The 26,131-nt window shown below is 36.9% G+C and overlaps 1 protein-coding gene across 3 annotated transcripts in view; it reads left to right on the forward strand.

Moving 5' to 3' along the window:
- Positions 1–26,131, forward strand: part of FGF14 (fibroblast growth factor 14) — a 712,599-nt gene that overhangs the window by 586,102 nt on the left and 100,366 nt on the right. The window lies entirely within an intron of this gene.

Genomic DNA, 26,131 nt, shown 5'->3' on the forward strand with positions numbered 1-26,131 from the left:
TTATCTTCCAACTGCACACGATATAGTTTTATACTAGGAAAAAGCAAAATGGTTAATAATTAAATAATGAGGTGATTTCATAAAGCATATGGATACAAGATATACAAAAATCTATTTCTTTATACTTTAGATTATTAAAGAAGCTCAAATCAGAAGGATGAATGAAGATATGAACCTTCTTCGACTCAATTTCCAGTTGGTTCTGCCCCTTTGGTTGTCATCCAGCAGGGGGTGAGGGATCCTCATTTTTGGTGCCTGTTCAGTTAAAATAACTTCGTGACAATTAAAACCCTGGCCCATTATAACACAAATCCAAATTCTTGTTCAAATCCAAGTATCTTCATTTAGTCTGGTCTTAGTGCTGGGAAACCTGCACCAGTTGCTCTTTCTGGGAGAAGACAGTTGGGCGGTTCCAGTCAGAAGCCTCTTTCTTGATGCAGCACAGCTCTGCTCTCAGGTCCTTGCCCTCTGCCGTTGGTGCGTCCACACGTCCCAGCTTTGTCCTCCTGAGACTCCAGTTCCCTCACTGGAGAACTCTAATTGCTCATTCTTTTATAAGCGAAGTGATGATTCCACGGGCTTGTTTTGATGTACTGTCAACTGCTTCAGATAATAGTGATCAGTGCCTGTTTTAGAAACACTTTACCACACTAGGTCGTCTTTCTGTTGTTTGGCACAACCACGGATTGCTCCTCTGATCTATACTCCCCACTCCCTGTTTTTAGAAGCCCTGGTGGTTCCCAGTGCAGCCTGCTCTCTCACTGTATTGCCATGTCTGGCCAGCGTATGCACTTTCGATTTCTTTCTGCAAGAGTCAGACCCCTAGGCTGTGTCCCTTCCATATCAAGGGACACTTTTCAAGCTTTCTCGGTAATGTTTGTGTGATCTCCTTTGACTGACTGTAAGAAAAGGGTGGCAAATGCCCTCATATTCTTGATGGCAAGAGTAGGGAGCTGTAGTGCAGCTCCTAAGCCACTCCCCAGAGAATTCTTTTCATGCATCTTTTGCATCACTCATACTGCTTAATTGTGGATTTGAGCGGAGCTTGCTTCTCACACACTGAACATATTCCACATACATGCTCAGCCCCTTCCTTTAGGATCTGGAACCGCCCTGAGCCTGTTTTTCCCTTTATATTTGGGCCATAGCTGCAATTATATCCCAAAGTCAGGTTTTTTATTACCTTTCTATATTAGCATTAGTAACATCTAGTCAACCACTAAAACTGGCAAAATACAAGAACAAACCACTGCAAAGGGCACACACCAATACGGTCAGGGAAATGGAAATGAAAACAAGAACAAGATCACAGGATTGTCCACGAGGTTAGCAAAAGTTAACTACTCAAACAGATTCGCAACCACCCAGTGTCATCAAGTTTATGAGAAAGTGGGCCTTTCATGGATACCTTCTATAAATGTAAATGGTGACTGCCTTTTTAAATAGTGATTTTTATTTTCCTTTAAAACAAGGATCAGTTATAAAAACTAAAAATCCAAGAACACTAAAATGTATAGTTATTATAACATTTCTTTTAAGAGCAAAATCTTTAGTCTGAATGATTGTAGAGCAATGATTAGATAATTTATGTCCGTGCATTGGAATGCCATAGATAATGAAAAAAATGAATTAAGTCTAATTGATCTGAAAAGGTACATTTAAAAATTTTTAATGTAGTTCTATATAAAATCCTCTCATTTTTATTGAAAATACATACATTTAAATACTGATTCTGGCATAGTGCTTTGTTGCAAACACACATTTGGCTTTACCTATTACCATTCTATGTAACTGCTCTGGGAACAGCCTGGGCATCAAGAGATTTTTTTTTTTTTTTTGACAGGCAGAGTGGACAGTGAGAGAGAGAGACAGAGAGAGAGGTCTTCCTTTTGCCATTGGTTCACCCTCCAATGGCCGCCACGGCCAGCGCACCGCGCTGATCAGATGGCAGGAGCCAGGTATTTATCCTGGTCTCCCATGGGGTGCAGGGCCCAAGCACTGGCATCAAGAGATTTTTAAAGCACCTCAGGCAATTCTCATGCATAAAAAAGTTTGAAAGGAACTAATTTAAGTCTTTTTTTAAAGATTTATTTTATTTATTTGAAAGGTAGAGATGCAGAGAGAGGAGAGAGGGAAACAGAGATCCCCTACTCACTGATTCACTCCCCAAATTGTCACAAAGGCTGGAGCTGGACCTTCCAGAAGCCAGGAGCCAGCAGTTTCTTTCAGGTCTCCCACATGGGTACAGGGCACCAAGCACTTGGACCGTCTCTTACTGCACTCCCAGGCCATTATAGCAAGGAGCTGGGATCAGAAGTGGAGCAGCCGGGACTTGAACAAGTGCCCATGTAGGCTGCAGGAGCTGCCGACAGAGGCTTAACCTTCTATGCCACAGTGCCAGCCCCTAATTTAAATCTTACCCATACCTTTTCAATTAGAATCTCCAGATGAGCGTGGAATTTTGTAATTTGCATTTTAAGAAGTACTGCAGATGTATACATTAGCAAGAAGTTTGATCAGAATTGGAAGAGGTGAAAGGAGGCTCTCCAATGGGCAGGCAGCATCAGGAGCAGTCGATTAACTGGATGCACCACCACTCCCACCCCTAAATACAGTTTTAACAAAGAGTTCTGCTAATTGTACAATAAAAATGGCTAAAAAGAATAAGAAATGCTTCAGATATTTCCATGTTACAATAAGTTAACCTAAATTCTTTCATTGCACTGATACCTATGAAACCTATATTTCTAAAGACCAAATTTGCGATTTAAATTTTGAAATTTACGACATTACATAGAGAAATGTATTTCCTCATTCACTTGCCAGATGCCTGTGGAGCTTCTATTTTGTTTCTTTAAGCTGAGGACAAGAAAGTGACTGTCGACCTATCACTGTGCCTCTGACTCCTGGTTTAGTGGTTTGATTCCAGGTGTGTGTGAAGAGAAGAGGAGTGAGTATTAACGTGAAGGAAGATTGGAACTGAAGTAGTAATTTTAACACAAATGCAGCTGCACTGGGACATGCAGAGAGAATGTTGAACATCTATTTCACTTTTGTAGTCTAATTCTTTTTTGCATATTTGCTAGGGAAACTTTATGTCTCAGTTCTCTTAGAATCAAAAAGTTTGTTGATCTGGCTGTGTTAATTTAGAAGCAGTTTCAAGATTGAGGAAAAATAAAAGCTTACATCTCTCTTGTTCTTTCCCCACAACCCTAAAGTTTGAGTGAATTCAATTCTGTTCTTCAGAAAATGAGTTGTCCATCAAGAGGAAAATTGAAGCTTTCTTTGAAACAAAAAGAAGAGGAATATAAATTTATCCTGATTTCAAGTGCAGTATTTTTTAAAAAATTATTTCTTTTGTTTCTATATATAGATATTCTTATAGAAACAAAAAATTTAAATATATATTTAATTGTTTCTCCTTGTGGAACCAACAGCAAATATTTTCTGTCTAATGCATGTGTGACTTGTAAATATGAGTAATATCTTCAGGAATGCTGCCTGTTTTCCTTGGTTTCATCAAGATCAAGAAGAAATTTTTGGTGCCAGGACATCTTCACCAGCACTGTTTAGGACCCTAAGATGTTCTTCATATTTGCTTGTTGTACTGGTTAAAGTAGGGATCTCACATCCAGTTATTTCTGGCTTATAATATTGACATCTAGGGGGTTTGGAGTGACCACGTACTTTCAACGTTTCCAGTCCTATTTTCTCTTGAACCTTTTGTTGGCAATCTCAAGATTGAAAGTATTCAATCATTTTCCAAGCTCTCTTTGAAGTCCTAGTTTATGATAAAGGATACCCAGCCTTCTTATTTTCATGTTAAAAATTGTAATGTATACTGACACTTAGCACAGATGAATGGAATCTAAAGTGTTCGTGCAAAAATGGTATTAAGGGGCAGGCATTTGAAGTGGTTAAGACAGTGCTTGAGAGGCCTGAATCTCATATCACAGTCCCTGTGTTCAAGTCCAGCTATGGTCCCAATTCCAGCCTCCTGCCGATATATGTCCTGGGAGGCATCAGATGACAGTTCAAGTAATTGGGTCTCTGCAACCAACATGGGAGACAAGGCAGCTGGCCTAGCCCTGGTTGTTGCAGACATTTAGGACTCTGCATATAGGAAATTCTATCACTCTCTCACTCTTTTAATTTTTTTTAAAATTATCAATTATAAACTTTGTAAAAGAAAAATGAAATTCAAAGATAAATTTATTTTGGTTCAAAACTATTTGAAATTACTACATAGTTATTTCCATGGACATTTTGAAGATCTCTCAAATAAGTAGGTGTTGCAAAGAATCTTTTGACTTCATTTAATAGTACAAAGCTGAATTAGTGAAGGGCTTCTATGTTTGCTTGCTGTCTTTCTCTAACTGTGGCCAGCACATATTGGCCATTTCTTTGCTCATGGAACATCTCATTTCATTTGTTAGAGGAGACAGCGTCCTTTGCAGACAATGTTGGAAAACCCCAGAAATCAGCATTGTGATATAACAGGCATCGCCAAATATAATGAATGGATGTTGTGGAATCAGAGATTCGTTATCAATAACAGTGGGCTTTCTAAAGATAAAATATGCTTGGAACACTTGACGTTACAGTGCAAGCTCTACGCCATCTCACATGTTTTCACTTGTTACTATGAATCATTCCATTTATGTTTGTCTTTGCTATATGGATAGCACAGCACTTCAATCTGTGTTGTGCTCTCACATGGAGGTAATTGTTTGATATGACTGGTTGAAGAATGAAGTAGCTAACCTGTTCTCTTGTGAATAGCAATATGTATGAATGAGGACTATAATCTTGTTTGGGTAGAACATTCCATTAGAGTTCATGAATTTATGTCAGGATATAACAAAGTACATTCATCAGTTTAGAGGGTTTACTAACTTCTACATTTAATATAGCTTTATGTCCCTCAAGTCTACAATTAAGCAACAAGACAAAACAGGTTTTGATTTTAATGGAAATTGACACGGTACTGAATTATAATTTAACCAGAGGGAATGGAGAATTATTTACTGACTTAAATTGTATGCAGACTAGCCGATGTCAAACAAATATTCTAAAATTTCATATATATATATATTTATACAAATACTGATAGGTATATTTGCATACATATGTATATTTGCATACATTCACACACATATAAACATATTCAGCAGTACTTGTAAGTAACTGTTTAAAATTGTGGTTCTTTCAGGTCTTTGAATAACTTCTATTGTCTTATGACCCTTTCATTATAAATTAATCAAACTTGTAGATTATATGTTTTAGGAAACCTGTTTCCTCATCTCTGTATGCCTAAGCATCAAGCAGTTTATGTTCATAGTAACTATCCAGTCAACAATTCTGAAAATGTTTCCTAAATGGGAATCTTACTCCTTTTCTTTCTTTTTTTTTTAACTTTTATTTAATGAATATAAATTTCCAAAGTACGATTTATGGATTACAATGGCTTCCCCCCCATACCGTCCCTCCCACCCACAACCCTCCCCTTTCCCACTCCCTCTCCCCTTCCATTCACATCAAGATTCATTTTCGATTATCTTAATATACAGAAGATCAGCTTAGTATACATTAAGTAAGGATTTCAGCAGTTTGCTCCCACACAGAAACATAAAGTGAAAAATAATAGATGACTTTTTTTAAATGATGATGAAATCAGATCAGACCTATTGCCATGTTTAATCCCAGTGAGAGTCAAGTTGGGAGTTGATAATTTCTTTTTTTTTTTTTTAACAGAGGATCAGTTTAGTATACATTAAGTAAAGATTTCAACAGTTTGCACCCCCATAGAAACACAAAGTGAAATATATTGTTTGAGTACTCGTTATAGCATTAAATCTCAATGTACAGCACATTAAGGACAGTGATCCTACATGAGGAGTAAGTGCACAGTGACTCCTGTTGTTGACTTTACCAATTGACACTCCTGTCTATGGCATCAGTAATCTCCCTGTGCTCCAGTCATGAGTTTCCAAGGCTATGGAAGCCCTCTGAGTTCTCCGATTCTTATCTTGTTTAGACAAGGTCATAGTCAAAGTGGAGGTTCTCTCCTCCCTTCAGAGAAAGGTACCTCCTTCTTTGAAGACTTGTTCTTTCCACTGGGATCTCACTCACAGAGATCTTTTGCCAGCGTGTCTTGGCTTTCCATGCCTGAAATACTCTCATGGGCTTTTCAGCCAGATCCGAAAAAGTATTCATTAAAAAAAAGTAATGGGGTTGCTAAATATACGTCTTTTACATGTATTTACCACATAAAACTTTGCATTCTGAAAAACGTTTTGTGTCAACAGGTTAGCATCTTGGCTGCATTGATGCTTAAAAGAAATAAGCTTTAATGTCATGCCTATTTGGAAAGGTATAGAATTTGGGACAGTGTGGAAGGATTCTGCCTTCTACCTGCACTGGCCTGGCAGCCAACCTGAGTGACAACAAGGACTATAAGGACAACAGTCTCAGCTGTGGGCTTTGCAGGCCCTAGTGTACCTACAAATTCTCCCCTTGTAAGTTAACATTTACAGGTTCTAGAATTTGAGACCCACTATGTTTGGTAGTCACTGTTTACCCTACCATCTTACTCAAACATTATCCTGACAACCACTGTACACTTAATTTCTGCCATACCCTTTCCAGCAGTACTGAGGTGGTACCTCTTTCTCCACAGTCTTCTTTTATCCTGGTTTCTATCAGTTTTGCCTTTTCAGTTTGGCAGCAGAATGGGGATTACTTTAACTGAAGACTAGATCTGCTAATTCTCTAGTTCAACAGGTGAATTGAAGCAAAGAAATATGGAGGGGTTGATAAAGCAAATAATGAAATACTTATTAAGTGGGTGAATAAAAGAATAAATCCACAAATGCAGAAAATTCCTGGGAGCCCATTGCCAATTTCTGTCTCCTGGGGGAACTCCACCTTCCATGGCTACAAATGCCAATTTGGTGTCAGACATTCAGGATCTCCCTCTATATCCATGATGGTGTCCCTGAATGAAGAAACACTGGGTAAGTATTTCTACACAGGAAATAGTTATGAAGCATCCTGTAGATTGAACAGATATCCTGCAATTGTTTTTGATGAGAACTCAATAACAAACATGTACAGTATTTACTGTATGTTTAGTAACTCTCTAAATTCCTGGCATGCTATTTCATTTAATTCTCATGAAACTGTAGGAGATGGTGGGGTGAACAGAATAATGCCCCACCCCAGGGTATCTACATTCTGATTTCCAAGACTGATGATCATGCTACCTTACATGACTAAAGAGACTTAATCTGATTAAGGATCTTGACACAAGATTATACAGAATTACCAGGTGGAGCAAATTTAGCAAGAGTCCTTGAAAGTAGAAGAGACAGAAGAGGAGGTCATGGTGATGCGAAGTGATAAGGACTCTAAGCAGCCATGAGCCAAAGGGAATAGGCAGCCTCTAGAAGCTGGAAAGAAAAATGGGTTCTGGATTCTCCCTCTAGAGTCACTAGAATGGAAGAGCTCTATCAACACCTTGATTGTAATCAGGGAAACTCTGGTTATATTTTACACTGTAAGATAAATGCATGCTGTTTGAAGTCCCCAAGTTTATGTGACAGTGCTGATGGGATTAATACAGATAGTGAAGATTTTGCCCCCAATTTAAAAATGGGAAAATGAGTCACAGGAGAGTAAGGAATTTGCCTAGGCTCAAACAGCTAAGAAGCAGTGCAGAAGGGATTCCAATTAAGTGGTCTTTCTAGAGATCATGGTTTTAACCTCAGATTAATTTGCCTCTTAACCCATCTCATTAGTCTGTCTTCCATGATACATCAAAATGCCTGGGAGGAGCTTCTTTGGGAAAGAGAAGGTTTATTTCAGCTTACAGTGGAAGTTATAGGATTGGGTGACCCCTATGTCTGGTGGAGGCTGGGTGTGGTGTGGTGTGGTGTGATGTATGTGGTAGAAGAGACCATATTATAAACTCATAGGGAAGAAGGAGCCCAGGCTGAACCAAAACTCTTATGAGAACTATCCTCCAAGGGCAGGCTCTGATCCAAATCACCCAACAGATCCACTTCTTGGACTCCTTCATTAGAGGAAATCTCCACCTTACTCAAGCAATTGTTAACTTGAAAGCTGTAGAGTTTTGGAGAAACAACTTCTGCTATACACATAACACCACCTACAACCTGGAGTCAAAATTGTGTCTTGAATTTAAACCTCATCTTATGGAGGGGACCATTTGGTGCAGCAATAAAATTCTGGTCAATCAGGCACCTGCACTTTCCAAGGTACCTGGCAAATGACAGACCATCTACCACTAGTTGGTACTGCCAACCTAGAATCTCTGCTTGTTTTCCCTTGTATTCGTTTTAACAACAGTTTCTCCATTACTGCTGCCTCCCCCCACTACCTTATCCCAACATAACTCTAAGAGCCTTTCCCAAGATCATAATGACGCGGGGAAAAATTAATTGATGATGCTCCACTTCTCCAGAGCAAGGTGTGTGCTTTCTCAGGTTTCTATTATGGCCTTTGGAATAGTGAGGAATAGTTCTTACAGCAGGACTTTTCCATATAAGAGAATTCATGCTTAAGGAGGTTCACCAGCTTGCCTAAGGTCCCCCAAGAAGTAAGTGGTAGAAACAGTGGCCAGCCTGTTCTCATCCAGTGCCTGTGCTGCAATGAAAATCTGTAGGCAAGGTTTTCTCTGAAGTCATAGTGCTGACTAGTTTGAAGATCATGAGAATATCATTACCTATTCTGAGCCTCTCTTAAAGAACCTACAAAACTGAGGTAAAAATCCTCATTCATTATGAGATTTAAATAGTAGAATATGTTAAAACATCTGCCTCCTAGTAGCAGTTTTTCTCAAATTCTTCCAGTCCTAATAGATCCCAGTAAGTTTGTTACCCATGATCAACCATGGTTGAAAATATGAAGTAAAGATTTCCAGAGATAAGTAATTTGTAAGTTTTAGATTGCATGCTACTTTGAGTGATGAGATGTCACACCATCTCACCCAGGACATGAATTGTCCTCTTGCCCAGAGTATCCGCAGTGTATATTCTACCTGCTCATTAGGGGTATCAGATTTGTAGTATTGTAGTACTTGTGTTCAAGTAACCCTTATTTACTTAGTAGTGGACCCCAAAGTCCAAAGATAGTGATGTTGGCAATTCAGATATGCCAGGAGAGGCCATGCAGTGCTTCCTTTAGGCCAGAAAGTAAAAGTTCTCAATGTAACATGGAATAAAATACGTTGAGGTTGTTAAGGTCCATAATAAGGATGAGCCTTCTACGTGGAAAATGATGAAGGAAAAATAAATCCTTGCTTGTCTTGCTATTATCCCTCAAATTGAAAAGTTACAGCCATGGTGAGAAGATTTTAGATAAGACAGAAAAGGCATTACTTTATAGGAGTCAGTGCTCAGTGAAGTTTCAGATAAGTACTGGGGGTCTGGGAGCACACATCCCCCCATGGTGAAGAGGTGGCTGTTGTATTTACTTTAGCCTCAGAATCCATGGAATCTCTCATATTAGGCTGAAAATGGGGATTCAAAATGGATTAGATTCTTATTTGTTCTCCAAACCCACAGAACAGTTGAGAAGTGAACAATTTGAAGAGTTTTGGAAATGAAGACTAATTATTTTTAGTTGCATCATTGTCTTTTAAATCACTGTTAAATTCTTGTTTTCAGCCTCTCGTTGCTTATAATTGTACAGTTTTTATTCTGTCATTATAATTGGTGCTTTTCTATAAATTAAACATAGGAGAAGCCTATAACACCTTGTGTTACTCTGATTTCACACAGAGTAAGTCAAAGTTGATATCGCCTTGCTCTCTGACATCTGCATTTTAAAGGTGCTTCCCCTACAGGGCTGTATAATAACCAGGCTGTGAGTGAGCTGGCTAATTCTTTTCCCACTATACATTATCTGTGCTTTCTGAAAAGACTTCAGTGGTTATAGTGTTGTTCCTTGGTTGTTGGTGTGTCATTCCCCCAGATGTCCATGCTCACCTGCACCAGATCTATGTCCCATTCCAGAGATCAGAAGTTCAGATTCCAAAACAACAGGAGCACAGCAGTTAACAGACCTTGAGAGGCAGCAACCACAGATGAGTTCCCTGACCTCAACTGATTTACCATCAAGAGTGTCCATGACACCGGAGATAAATTTCTAACGAGAAGACAGTCAAGGTAGGAGAGAACGCGAGCAGGGCTCAGCTGTTAGTCATGCTCTCCCTTTCTGAGCACATATATAAAACAAATACAACTAAAGCAAATCAGGAATTTCTGCTTTAAAGCCAGAGATAATTTTATTTCAACCCAGTAAGCATAATTGGCATAAAATTAGAGCATGTAAAGAATTGAATGAATCCATGGACTAAGCCAGTTGGAATAGCATGGTCATTATGAGTTTAACCTAAACATCAGTGTTGGCCATGTAACTGGTGCTCCACACTATGTGAACACTGAAGATAGGGGATGTCCTTTCAGTCCTTAGTTTGGGCACATCACCTTGGTAACATTATCAGGTACACTGCTTTCTCTCATCTCCTTGTCAAAAAAGAATGTTTCCTTGGAATAGCTCTAGGAATTGTTCGACAGTTGGTGAGTGCCCTAATTTGACAGAAACCATTACCAGGAAAGAGTATGTTCATTTTAAATGGCTTGGAGGCAGGATGCAGTGAACATGTTCAATTTTAAATGAGTAGTCTTATAGAAACGATTTACTATACCGTGCCCGATCAGCCATGCCACAGCAAACTTATTGACATTTTGCACACAATGAGATGTGCAAATTGGGCATGGGTGGGTTGGATGCTGATACTCGGGCATCTTTTATAAGGGACTTGAGCAGCCAAGGATAGTATCCATTAGAGGCTGGTGTGTCCTGGAACAAATCCTCTGAAGATAATGAGGATTCCTATTTATGCAATATATATGTCTTTTACTTGTGATGTATAAATAATTTATTTGAACAAATTGCACTTGGGATGGGAAAACAAAGGAGTCAATTTCATAATAATTTAGATTTGACACTAAAATCTGCATCCTGACATTTCTACAGTGAGCATACAAGTCACTATACCATTTAGGTATTTTTGGTAATGTAGGACTTGTGATTAAATTCACTTCTAATGCTTCAGGTTACTATCTCTTCATAGTTGCAGATGTCTTTAGACTAAAAATCTGTTAATGTGATCTGATGGATAAAACAAGTAAAAAAAACTGCTTTGGCTTGATTCCAACTAAGTGAGCCTGGGCTGTTACTTTCATATTTTATAATTATTGCTTCCATGAATGGTCTTAAACTAATAGAAAATCTGAGTTATAAAAAAGCCATAGTTAAAATACTATTTTCATTATCAAGTATTTCTTTATGAATAAACTAAAAAATAATTGGGATAATTAATGTAACATCTTATGAAAAGATTTATTCTTGCTGGAGATACAAAATAATATAGAATGTACTTATAAGGGAGTTTATAAAGAACAAGTCTTAGATGGCTTTAAATAAGAATAATACAATATATAAACTCAATATAAAAATTTACATAAAATTTTATATGATTTTATATAAATTTATATAAATTATTTAAGATATGTACAAATATTAATTTAAAAGCTTACATTTAATTTGAAATGTCAAACTACCAGAACAGAAGATGGTCAATAAAATATTTTATTATCCTTATATTACTTAACACTTGATTATTTTTCAGTGCTAACTAATATGTATTTTAAATGCAGAGAAATACATTTTCTCATGCTATGGAAAATGTTTTCAAAGTACAATGTCTACTCTATCAGCTCTACATATTAAAATTTAAGCAAAAATTCCTGTTTATGATTATATTGTGAATTAACAGAATAGTAATTTCTTTCTTGTCTAACTGGAGGCCATTTTCTTAAGATTACAAATAACTATTAAAATATGCCATTTTGTTTCTTACCCAAAGGATTTATTGTGGTTTTGTTTATTTGTTTTATACTCTTCATTGTAGAGATCTTTCACATCCTTGGTTAAATTTATCCCAAGGTATTTAAATTTTTTGTAGCTATTGTGAATGGGACTGATCTTGTAAGTTCTTTCTCAGCCAAGGCATTGTTGTATACAAGTGCAGTTGATTTTTCTGTGTTGGTTTTATATACTGCAGCTTTTTCAAACTCTCTTATGAGTTCCAATAGTCTTAGTGAAGTATTTTGGTTTCCTTATTGGTAGGATCATTTCATTTGCAAACAGGGATAATTTGACTTCCTCTTTTCCCATTTGTTATCCCTTCAATTTCTTTTTCTTGTCTAATGGCTCTGGCTAAAGCTTCTGGAACTATATTGAACAATAGCAGCAAGGGTGGGCATCTTTGTCTGGTTCTGGATCTTTGTGGAAATGTTACCATCTTTTCCCATTCAATATGATGCTGGCTGTGGCTTTGTCATATATTGCATTGCTGTTGTTGAGGTATGTTTCTTCTATACCCAATTGAGTTAAGGGTTTTATCATGAAAGAATGTTGTATTTTATCAAATACTTTCTCTGAATCTTTTGAGTTGATCATATGGTTTTTACTCAATCTGTTAATGTGATATATCACATTTATTGATTTGTGTGTGTTGAACCATCCCTGTATACCAGGGATAAATCCCACTTGGTCCAGGTAAATGACCTTTTTAATGTGTTGTTGGATTAGGTTAGCTAGTATTTTGTTTAATATTTATGCATCTGTGTTCTTTAGGGATATTGATCTATAGTTCTGTTTCTTTATTAACTCTTTTTCTGATTTTGGAATTAAGCTCATGCTGGCCTCTTAGAAGAAGTTTGGGAGGATTTCCTCCCTGTCAATTGTTTTGAATAGTTTACAAATTGGCATTAGTTCTTTAAATGTCTTGTAGAATTCAGCAGTGAAGCCATCGTTCTGGGCTTTTCTTTATTGGAAGAGTCTTTATTACTAATTCAATCTGTCTCGGTTATTGGTCTATTTAGGTTTTCTATGTATTCATGATTCAACTTTGGAACTTGTATGTGTCCAGAAATTTACCCATTTCTTCCAAATTTTCCATTTGTTATCATATAGCTGTTTCAAATAATTCCTAGTGATTCTTTTTATTTCCATGATAACCATTGTAACATCTTTTCCATCTATGATTATATTTGGATTCCCTGTTTCAATAAAAGTTTGCAAGACCAGGTTTCCTCTGTACCTAAGGCATCTACAGATAGCAGTCATTGCTCTGCATACTGAGACCATTTGTTTTTTCATAAGCTAATACTATGGGGCAGAAAATTGATTACTACTAAGCATTACCCACCTAGACTCTCACAAAGCTAAACATGGTTTTTGCAGGAATATTTGCAGGTTACTTTGTTGCCTGAAAGTTTTAATAAATTTAATATTAAATTTAGGCTACATTTTGGATAATTTTAAAATCATTACACAGATTATAAAGCTTATTCATTGAGCATCAAATTGTGTGTACCACTTGAGCGAGAACTGCCATTAATAAATTTTGCCTGTAGGCAAACAATACATTCATATTTTATTCTGAAGCAAATTTATGGTAGTTTTGCATTCTTTCAATTTCACAAGTTAAATTTTCATGAAAAAAAAAATTTGATAATGTTGCCAAAAGTATATGGGATGTTAGATGTGGTGAATTACCTTAAGTAAATACAAACTAAGCTATAAAAACTAAACATTTAAGTAGGAGAAATATATTATTGATTTATGACCTGGTTAGGATATGGCTGCTCAAAATTTGATTCATGCCAGTAAAGGTGACAGAAAGGGACACATAAATGAAATTAGATCCAGCCTAGTAAATTTCCATAGAATGTACTTTAGGGGCCAGCGCTGTGGCACAGCAGGTTAACACCCTGGCTTGAAGCACCGACATTCCATATGGGTGCCAGTTCTAGTCCTGGCTGCTCCTCTTCTGATCCAGCTCTCTGGTATGGCCTGGGTTAGCAGTAGAAGATGGCCCAAGTGCTTGGGGCTCTGCACCTGCAAGGGAGACCCAGAGGAAGCTCCTGACTCCTGGCTTCGGATTGGCACAGCTCTGGCTGTTGTGGCCATCTGGGGAGTGAATCAGTGGATGGAAGCTTTTTATTTAAAAAAAAAAAAAGAATGTAGTTTAAATATAAAGCCTCATTTCTAGGAGTTCCTGTGACAGAAGGAGAACTTGGTGGTAAGAGTATTATATTCTTGGAACAGTGAGAGGATGGAAGGAAAACAGAGATGTCAACACACTCTCGGTCACATGCCTCAACTATGAGTAACAAAATTTCTAATTTTTTAAAAATATAATTTCAGTTCTATTTCCTTTCAAATGGGAATGCAGGCAGTTTAAATGATGGATATAATTTACATATATATATATATACATTTATGTGAAACCTGTATTATGACTTGGTAAACAGGAGAGGTCTTACAAATACATGGTAAAGCCACTTTGTAATTGAATAACATTACCTTATAAACCAATTTGGAAGTACGCCTTGTATTTCCTCTTAGTAATATATATATTATTCCTACTTGTAGGATGTTTTAACCATATCAGGAAATGTCAGACTCAACCCCTTTATAATCTTCATGGGATGCTTCTAATGTGATTTATTTCTTGAATGTAACCGCATCAAGTTAAGCACATGATCACTATACAAATAACTTAAAACACTGGTATTTTCTCCAAGTATTTTAATAGCATATGCCCCATCTATTTTGCATTCTGTGAATAAATAACACATTATGATGTTTATGCCTAAATTTCTGATTCAGAAAACATACCTTCTATCAAAGTGGATTGTCCTGCAAATTACCATAGTGGTGGATGCTATACCATAATATTTATATGGGATAGGAGTTACCACAATCTATCCCAATTGTCTAAGTAGTTGGCAAAGACCAAAAATGTTGAGGCAAAACTACTTGTATTTTTTCAAGGAGAAGAGGTCATCTCAACAGTAGCAATTTGGTAAAATACAGATTCAGGATATCCTTGTATAATGGGAAAATAACAGTTTCTTCCCTTTCCATGTTCTCAACATTCTGAATACTTCATTCTGACGCCAGACCTGGAGCTTTATTTTCCCCCACCATCAGCAATTGATTCCATAATTCAATTCAACCTTGACGCTCACTTCCTGGGCTTCATGTCAGATAGATCCCATAGGCTAAGAGTTCATTTCCACAGGATTGCCCCTCCTTCAGATGCTACTTGCAACTGCAGCTGATTGGAACAGCTAGTAGTCTGGCTGTGATTATGGGTTCCTCGATGCACCCATTTGCTAGAACAGTTCACAGAACTCAAGGAAACACTACATACTATTGACCTGTATTGCTACGAATATTTAAAGCATACAAATGAATGAGCAGATGGAAATGTAAACATAGTAAGGTTAAGAAGGGACCCAAAAGTTGGAAAAATAAGCTAAAAATATGAAAATGAGAAAACATAACTGAAATTTTTATTGGCAATTGATATATGATTATGATCATAGAAAATTCCAAATAATCTAAATCTATTAGAATTAATATACAAATTGAATATTTCTGGATAAACAGTCACCATTCAAAATATCTCTTATTTTATATAAAATCAATAAGTAAGTAAATAATGAACTTTTAGAAATGTCAGTTAAAATACCACCCAAAATCATCAAATATCTGGAAATAAATCTAACCAAAATATTCTAAACCTTTGCACTGTAAAACTACAACATATTGTTGAAATAAATTAAAGAAGATACAAATAAATAAAAAAATGCCATGGTCTAATATTGGAAGATTCAATATTATTAAGATGTTATTTCTCCCAAAATTGATCTGAATATCTATTAGGAGCCAAAACAAAATCCCAGCAGGCTTTTTGTAGAAATGTACATGCTGTTTCTAAAATTTCTACGAAAATGTCAATGTTATTGAAAAATAAATTGTAAGAACTTATTCTAACAGATTTTCAGACTTCCTATGAAGATGTTAAAATAAGACAGTTTGTGCTCTTGGTCCAAGTATACGTAAATTTAATGAAGCAGTAGACTATTGATCTGAAAAACAAATATGGCTTCCTAAGTGTGATAAAGTTACCACTGCAATTCAGTGGAAATATGATAGTCTCTTCAATAAAAAGATGCCAAATCAATAGATTTCTGACGCCATAAACAAGAATGTCAAATTGTTAAGTCAACAACAGGAGTCACTGTGCACTCACTCTTCATGTAGGATCTCTGTCCTTAATGTGTTGTTCAATGTGAATTAATGCTATAGCTAGTACTCAAACAGTATTTTACACTTTATGTTCTGTGTGGGTGCAAACTGTTGAAATCTTTACTTAATATATACTAAATTGATCTGTATATAGAGAATTGAAAATGAATCTTGATGTGAATGGAAAACTAGTATTCAAACAGTACTTTATGTGTCTGTGTGGGTACAATCTGTTGAAATCTTAGTATATACTAAGTTGATCTTCTGTATATACAGATAATTAAAAATGAATCTTAATGAAGAATGGGATGGGAGAGGGAGTAGGAGATGGAATGGTTAGCGGGTGGGAGGGTGGTTATGGGGGGGGGGGGACTGCTATAATCCAAAAGTTGTGCTTTCAAAATTTATATTTATTAAATAAAAGTTTTCTAAAAAAAATGAGGCCATAGGCCTAAAAGCAAAAATTAAGAGAACAAAAAGTTTCTAAATTAAAACATAAATTGGTATCTAGATAGCCCTGGAATAGTCCAAATTTCCTTAGAAGTGATGGAGCAATGGAACTATCTTGAGACTAAGAATTTTGCCAAAACTAGTTAGAGGTATTGCTATAGAACCCCTAACCTGGATCATGCCACCCAACGTGCAAAAAGCCAATCACTTACATTGGAGTAGCTGAAGAAAGTAGGTAGTTATTGCAAAGCACAGAGCAAGGAGCCTGGTAGCCATTGCTTAACTCCCAGGCTCCCTGAGGAGATAAGGGTAAAGGTTCTTATAAACGGAATTTGGCACTGACAGGTGCTGATCAGCTCATCTCCAAGTTCCTGGTTGATTAGGGGGTACTCAGGATCTTTCTCTGGTCAATGTTGCCAGGCTCTTTAGGGAATTTAGGATGGCCACATGTGCTTCAGTTGTTCTGGGGAGGTGGGGATTCCACGTAAGTGATTCGTCTGCCCCAGACGTGGAATTTCCCTGCCTAGAACTGGAATTTCCCTAAACAAACCCTTCTGGACAACACTTGCAATCAAGATTTTATCTATTGTTGAAGCAAATGACTTCCTGAGTCCAGTGATCAGAACATTGTTGGGCTGGCTGTGCAACTATCAGTTCAATAATTCCTTTTGATAAAAGATGGATGAAGACACCTTTGGCTAAGCAAGACAAACAAGAGGCAGGGCCCTGCTTTTACATTACAGGGATTCAGTTTCAAGAATTTCTTTTCCTGTCAGAACCACATTGTGAGAGTGAGAAATGAGCCACAGACTTGGAAAATCTCCAATTCTTGTATGTGAGAAAGAACTAGTGCCCAGAACATGGGAAGAAATCCTATAAAATATTAAGGAAAAATGGAAAAAATGAGTTAAAATAGCACTTCACAGAAGAGGATATTCCAATAATTAATAAGGCACTGAAAACATGCTTAGCACAGTCACTCATCCCTAAAGAAATGCCTAAAACTACAAAGTGATACCACTGGAATCCTACCAGAATTTTAAAATTAAGATGCTTGAGAATACCTAGTGTTGGCAATGATAAAACTGAGTGAACTTCTGTATGTGCATGTTGGGATGCCATTGGTATAACTAGGCAAACATTTTGACAAGGTTGACTAATGTACAAGATAAATAAACATTAAAGCACAGTGTGTCTACTGTATATATATATATGGCCAAGATAGATGAGGGCTTAGTTTCTATACAAAAGACATGTACAAGAATGCTAATAGCAGCATTATAAATAATAACCAAAAACTGGAACAAAGCAAAATGTCTATCAGTAGTCCAGCAGAAAAATAAATTGTAATATATCTAGCTATACTCTCCTTGATAGTGATTGATAGCCACAAGGACTCCAGAGACCTCACAGATAGAATAAGGCGCAAAAGAACCCAGAGACTTAGTTAAATGCATGCCGAGTGATCAATGTTTATGAACTAAAAACACTGGAAACCCCAGTTTTTGGTAATAGAGGTTAAAAATGGTGCTTATCTTTGAGAAGAGAATGTTTTGAGAAGAAGGAACTGTGAGTGAGTCTAAGGTAATAAGTTTTTTATTTATAGGTCTGGTGTGTGTGTGTGTGTGTCTATCTGTATACCCTGTACCTGTAGCTATGAACTTAGTATGTGGAAACTTCAGTATGTGTAACATACATTTCAGTAGAACAGAAAAAAAGGAGGTATAAAAATGGCCTAAAAAAAAAAAAAAAAAACTTTTGCTGCTCCCTTTCACAGTGACTCTTGCCTTGTAATAGCTATAGATATTTTTTAACTTACATGAAGAAAAAGGCATGATATATTTTGATAATATTTTAATATAACAGTGTTTTTAATTAAATTTAAGTTTTCTTCTTAAATGTTGGCTATGACTTTGCACAAAGTGAATGTGAAGGACCCATCTTCCCCTTGGACCTGTTAATTTGTTCCCATTTCACCATTTTAATTTTATTATTAGCCAATGATGATTTAACTTTATTATGCTCTCTTGTAATAACACAAATATTAAAATTATATAGGACTGACCTATTTATCATGAGTGTTTTAAATAAAGAAATCTTGTTTTAAATAGAATATCTGCTGAAAGCTAGTGTTATTTTGATTCTTGTACAATCTCATTACAGAACACAACATCTTTTATTGATGTAATGGGTTTTGTCAAGCATCAGCGAAACATTTGCTTCATTGATATATTGCTGCTGCTTTTTCTCTGACATTTTATATCCTTTGGGGCCAATGAGAAACTCTCATAGGCATGTCCCTTGGTAGCTTTATATCAATGTAATTAATTCTCATCTTACATCTTTTCACCTACTGTCAACCAAGAAATAGCTAGGAAAGGCTGATTTTTCAAATACTTGTGGATCTTAGATGACAAAAAATATGAGTATAAAGTGGAGGCTCAAAATGTATCCTCTTTTCTAGTTATACAGGATGTGCCCTGGAATCTTTGTCAGCTACATATATCAGGGAAGCCTCAACATCAGAGCAGAAATGACTATGTATGGAAATGAGTTTTTGAAATCCCAAGAGAGAAGATATAAACACATGTTTTCTCTCTTTTCATAAGATCACTAGTTGATTTAATATGGAGCCTCACAAAAACTTCTAAAATTCAAAATTATAATAGCTTTGGGAATAAATGGGGAAAAATGCCAGCAAAGAATAAATACTTTCCTTTTTGAAGTCAGAAATAAAACTAAGCAGATAATTGCTGATGTAGTTATTTTGAAATAACTTAAGAGACCAGCATTGTGGCGTAGTGGGTAAAACCTCAGTCTGCAATGCCAGCATCCCATATACCAAGGGTTCACTTCCCAGGTGCTCCATTTCTAATACAGCTCCCTGCTAATGTGCCTGGGAAGGCAGCAGAAGATGGCTTGGTGCTTGGGTCCCCTGGGAAACATGGAAGAAACTCCTGGCTTAGGACTGGCCTAGCTCTGGCCATTGTGGCTATCTGGGGACTGAACCAGCAGATGGAAGATCCCCATTGCCTTTTAAATAAATAGATCTTAAAAAAAATCAAAGATTTCATTTTATACCATTGCTTTAAATACCAAAAATATGCCATATTATTCCTTTCCTAGTTATTTACAAGTTAGGTTGACTTTTAAATGATTGATAGATGAAAATGATAGGAAAAATATCTCTTTACTAGAACATTTTCCTAATCACGTGGAATTCCTTGACCTGGCATTGGTGCAAGGTGCCCGTTGCCACACATTTTATCACGGATTTCAGGGCAAATCCTTGTAACCTTCTGGGTTTTTCTGTTGAGTTTATTTGATCATAAGTACAATAACCTGATAATAAGGGAAAGGTTCTTAAGGTGCTTCTCTCATCTTTCTACCCCTGCCCTCTTTTCTTCACATCCTTCTCCAGACTATTTGATTTGTTACAAATTAATTTAAGACCTAAATGAAGTATGAAGCTTTTGGTATTAGGTATGTTTTCTTATTCTAAACTCTAGTTTCCTCTCCTCTAAATTTGGGATAAATGGTCTCTACGTTGAAAATTAAGTATTGAGGAGTGTATGGGCACAAAGTTATTGGCATGCGGTAAACATTCAACAAATGGCTGTGGTAGATTTTGGTTTCATTAATTTCTGTATAAGAACTCCCAGAATATAACTTGAGCAGTCAACTGAACAGGAAAGGAGCTGAAGAAAATGATCAAGAGCAAGATTAGGACCAGGAGTAGCTGAAGGGTAATGCATGGATGAGCTGAGGTTTGGCAAGCTGAGCAGATGGGCAAACCCATTAATAAAACCAGATCAGGCAGGCTTAGCTGTGCATAGGGATCGTTGTCCCTTAAAGTTCATGTTCTCCTTACTTTGATGACACACATGTTTGTTTATCGTAAGTTGATTGCGTTAGTCCTAAAAGCTGATAAATTGTTTTGGGATGTCCAGAAATATAATTCATTTTTTCAAAAGATTTTATTTATTTATTTATTTATTTAACTTTTATTTAATGAATATAAATTTCCAAAGTACAGCTTATGGATTACAATGGCTTCCCCCCCGCCATAATTTTATAGGTAGAGTTACAGACAGTGAGAGTGAGAGAGAGAAAGAAAGAAAGAAAGGTCTTCCTTCCATTGGTTCACCCCCGAAATGGCCGCAACAGCCAGAGCTGCACCGATCTGAAGCCAGGAGCCAGGTGCTTCCTCCTGGTCTCCCATGTGGGTGCAGGGACCCAAGCACTTGGGCCATCCTCCACTGCCTTCCCAGGCCATGTCAGAGAGCTGGATTGGAAGAGGAGCAGCTGGGACTAGAAGTGGTGCCCATTTGGGATGCAGGAGCCTCAGGCAGAGGATTAAATATACTTCATTTTAAAAATATTATTGGTGAATTATAATTCTTAAGATACCTATTGATATATATCAACAAAACTTTCCAAGCCATCCAAACACAACATGGTTGTGATACCCAGAGGAAACCATGAGGACCTCAGCTTAATGTTTTGGATGTAGAGGTGCCTCCTATTCATCTCAGTTTTGCTTCAGTTGATGCATTGCATGCATATAGTGTGTTTGTTTATATATGTGTGGGTGAATAATTGTTTTCCATTGTGCTTCACCAGTATAAGAAATCTAAAGGATTGACAGTTTCTAGAATGGAGCTTATTACCCCAAATATCTGTATAGCAGAGGGAAGACCTGCTTTGGCAGGCATCCAAGCCCAAATCCTAGCAGATGAACACCCAAAGCTTGCAGAGAAATTCATAGTTTGATTGTGAATGATTTCTTTTCTGAAATTACTAAGTTTGGACTTTGTCTAGAATTATTTCCATCTAAAGAAGTTTTAAGAAAACAACCAAAGAAAGACACTAATCTTTCACTCCTAATAGTATGACATGGAATATTCTTAGTGGATTCAAGCTTCATTGAGCTTTTGAAGGTTCCATGTGTAAGCAGGTATTTTTCCCTTGGTGAGAAGTTGAAAACAACATCTGCAAGTTAGTTTGTGACTTAGCAGCTTGATGTTCCAAGAGCTTTGAATAGAAGTTCAAATGTATTAATGCTCAACACATCTTGACTGAGTGAATAAGTGCTGAAGAATGATATGGATGATGGAAAATCTGTTTAGATAGTCCGTGTTCTTTACCAAGTACAATTATAAAGAACACGTATGATCTCTGTTTCTCTCCTGCTTTGATCACCAAATCCATAGCTGTCAATCCTTTGAGACCAATGGTGAAGTTTCTCAGATAGCACTTTTGGTAGGCAAATTTTACTAATTTTCTCTGGTTTTTATGAACTCCTACTAATTTAATACCTGGACCAGCCTAGTGGCACCAGGAATGCTGATAAACTTTACAGCACACAAAGTCAGATAGTGTAACTTAATACAGCACCCTTAACCAGAACTTCACTGGCTAAGTTTAACCTCCTTATTTCTCCAGTCATCACCAAGTGACAAACAAATAAAATGAAAAACAAAATATTAATTTAAGAGCCTTTCTAAAGAAGATACTGCAGAACCCAGTGGTTGCATTAGTATGATAGAATTGTGCAACTAATGATACACTGGGCAGAAAGAAGTAATATAGTTTGGATGTTTGTGTTTTGCCCATTTGAAAAGAATGCCCATTTTTTATTTATTGGAAGAGAAATCTCAATTAAGTAGTGAATGTTGGCATTTCAGAGAAAGATTTACTTTAAAGGTTTATTTAATTTTTTATTCATTATGTTTCAAGCACTTCAACACTATGTTTATTAATTAATAGGGAGAAAAACATCACATCAATATATTAAAATGAAGAACCAGGAACCAAAAGGTTGAGAGGTGAGGTAGAGATTTCTAAAGAAACTATTATAAAATACAGCATGTGAGACCTGAGCATGCCATGAACCCCGATGCTGATTGAGAAAACAAGGCCCCAGAATCCTGAGACATTATAACTGCAGATTAGGTTGTGTACATTTTTGGAAAGAACTAGTTACTTAAGTTCTCAGAACATTCTAATGAGAATATTCTATTAGTTCTCTGACAGAGTCCTTAAAAATGAAAGGCAGTGAAATGTGGACCTGAACTTTTCTTTTCAAAAAAGAAAAGCTATTTTGCATAGCTTTTAAAAAATTCTCATTTAATCAAAATAGATAAAGAAGTTGAGTTTAGCAAAGTAGCAATTATGCTCAACATTGCAGTAGAGAAAATTTTTCCCATTGTTACCACTGATGATCTTTGTGTTTTAGGAATAGGGTGATTTTAAAATATATTTCTATATGTGATGAAAGTAAATATCATAAATGATGTGTTGGATTTTTCTATGTTTTAACCAAGATTTTTGTAATCAAGACTCTATAAAATAGAATGACACTTATGCACGAGGGTACAAGAAGGTTAATGAAGTACAAAAATAGCATACTTTTCTTTATTAAACTATACAAAGTGTGCTGAGATGAACTGAATATTTTTTATCCAAAGTAAAATACTATTTATGATCTGTAATTCTTTTCAGATTGCTAGAACTGTAGAACTTTTACATAATTTCATTTTATTAAATAGCTTAGATTAAAACAATGACCCTGTAGGTATATTCTGTGGTATAATAAATTGGTTTTCAGGTTGTGTTAGCCAACTATACTACTTCACTTTTAGATCAGTCCTTAGCCACTCTTTTACCACATTAGGTGGGGAAAGCAAAGGAATTTCCGAAAGTCGCATGGATAAATGTAAAATAAAACATTTCAACTTTAAATTTTGCAGCCCCTTATATTTACTAGATAAGTTTCGTAGCCTTCACAGTCATGGCAGAATAACCAGGGTTTTAATTCAGCTGTGCTAATTTAGATGAAATTTCTGTCGTGTGGGGCTGAGAGGGTGATAACATCTTGCCTATAAGCCATCACCCACTGGTCAGTGGCACACTTCCTAATCTATTTTTCAAGTCATCCTTGACTTTCACACACTCAGCTATTCAAGACCTTTTCATCCCAGCTCACACCTAGTATGTTCTTAGAAAAGTGCTTTGGAGAAATCTACATGACCCAGTAATCACCTCAATGGTTGTCTCCTGCTCTTTCTACAATGCAGCTGGTTAGCACCTTAGATGAGCTGACTTGCAGATCAACACCTCCCTTGAAGGCAGTTATCAATACCATGACCTCACTCGGCTGCCCTTAAGCATCCTTTAGTTCAAACATCTCCAATCTGCTCTGTTCTCATTTTCTGTGCTGCTTAATAATACAAAGTCAATGACAGCGTCCAATACCCAGTAGCTGCAGCCTCATGAAAGAATCCTTGCTGGGCATCAGCTGAGATGAATTGAGTAGACTATCTGCCGTTGGCCCCCTCAGGGACCATGCTATTCAGTCAATGAGCATCTTGAAGCCCCTGATACTGAGTCACTCTTGATAAGGCTGTTTTACATCTAAAACTTACCCCCTGAGTTTCTTTCCTCACTGCCTTTCCTCCACCTGCCATTTGTTTCACAGACGTAATTCACTCCATCCTCCTTTGACTTCCTCATCTCACTGATCCAATTGTTAGAATTTCCCCAACCATGAATTCTTAACACAAGACTTGCATTTCTCTTCCTTTCCACCAGCCCAGGTATCAGTGTTCACCTCTGTTAACGAGGTCATTCTTCATTTAACCCTTTGGTAGACTCAGTCCTCCACTCTATTCTTCTCTCCAATCAATCCTGTTTGCACAAATGAACATACTGCCAGAGTAACTATCAAAGGCACTAATAAATCTGTGTTCTTTATTTCTGTTACTTTTGTTTTGTATGCATAATACTTGTGGATCTGATTGCTGATTAATGTTCATCAAAACCATTGTGGCTCAGTGCACATTGTGGCTCAGTGAATTAAGCTGCTACTTGGAATGCCTGCATCCTGCATCAGGGTGTTTTGTTTCAAGTTTCCCTCTGCTTCTGATCCAGATTCCTGCTAATGCACTTTCTGGTCGGTAGCAGATGATGGCTCAAGGACTTGGGTATTCATGTTGAGTCCATGCAGGGGACTTTGATGGAGTTTGGTGTCCCTACTTTGGCCTGATCTGGCCTAGCCTCTGCTGTTGCAGGCACTTGGGAATTGAATCAGCAGATTTAATATTTCTCCTCTCTCTTTCTCCTCATCCCATCTCCTGTCCCCTGCTCCACTCTCTTTTCTCTTTCTAACTCTTTCAAATAAATAAAAATAAACTTAAAAAACTATAAACATTAATATGGCTAACCTCTCCTCTCCTTTCCTCTGCCCTCTCCTCCCCTCCCTTCTCTGTAGCTCTTCTAAATAAAGAAAAATTAACTTAAAAGGCCATAACCATTGTGCAAATACAAAAACTTGTATGCGGATGTTCAGAGCAGTGTTATTCACAGGAAGCAAAACACTGGAAACGATCCAAATGTCTGTCATCTAGTAAATGGACAGACAGAATGTGGCAGATTCATAGAAGGGAATGCTTACTGATTTGCACAGAATTACTCCAAAATACCCTGCCAGGTTAAAGAAGCCAGGCACAAAACACTAAGTATTTTATGATTACACTTATATGAAATTTTCACAGAACATGTCATTGTAAATACAGAAATCAAATCAGCAGTCACCTGGAGTTGGAGATGGAGGTGACAATTAAATGCAAAGGGTGTGAGGGAATTTCCAAGAGGGATGGGAGTGGTCAACAAATGAATTAGTGTTCAGATTGCATGATTATATAAATTTGCCAAAACTCATTGAACTAGATCCTTAGAGAGTGATTTCACAGTAAATAAGCTATGTTTCAATAAGCCATAAAACTATGGCTTTGCATAGACCCATTTTACATTTTTGTTAAAATTCTCCACCCACCCCCCTCCACCCCCAACACACTATTTTTCTAGCTCCAGTGTTCATTGGACAAGGTTTCTTGAATTCCGATGTGTACATAAATCACCTGGCATCCACTTAACATGGGATTCTGACTGAGTAGTTGTAGAATAGGAACCAAGAATCTATGTTTCTCACCAATTCACAGATGATTCCCACGTTTCTGCTTTGAGGATGAGGCTGTTTGTAGACTTGTAGTGAGTTTCAATTTATGATGGGCTTATGAGGGCCCAACTCCATTGGAAGACCAGGAGCATCTGTACTATCACCACAGCTATTCAGTTTCCACATAAGAATTTTGGGATACCCATTCTGACCACAGCAGTGAATGGCAGAGAAGGCATTGGTAGAAAGGACATTGCTTTGAAATTCAGGAAACCTGGACCCAAGGAAAGAATCTGCAGCCACCTGCGTATGAGACTGTGAAGGTGTTACCATCTTCATTCACCAGTGAGCTAGAAATACTTTTACCACGGACATCACTCTGCTGGTTAATTTATTTGACTTTAAAGTTTCAAAAAAAAATTTCAAATGCATGAAAGTATGTAAGATTGCTAAGGAAAGTGATTATACTGAAATATATTTTTCAAAATATGCTTTTGAATGATGTAGTGATTTATATGTTTTTTA

Source organism: Oryctolagus cuniculus, chromosome 9, assembly GCF_964237555.1.
Source record: "Oryctolagus cuniculus chromosome 9, mOryCun1.1, whole genome shotgun sequence".
NCBI lineage: Eukaryota > Metazoa > Chordata > Mammalia > Lagomorpha > Leporidae > Oryctolagus > Oryctolagus cuniculus.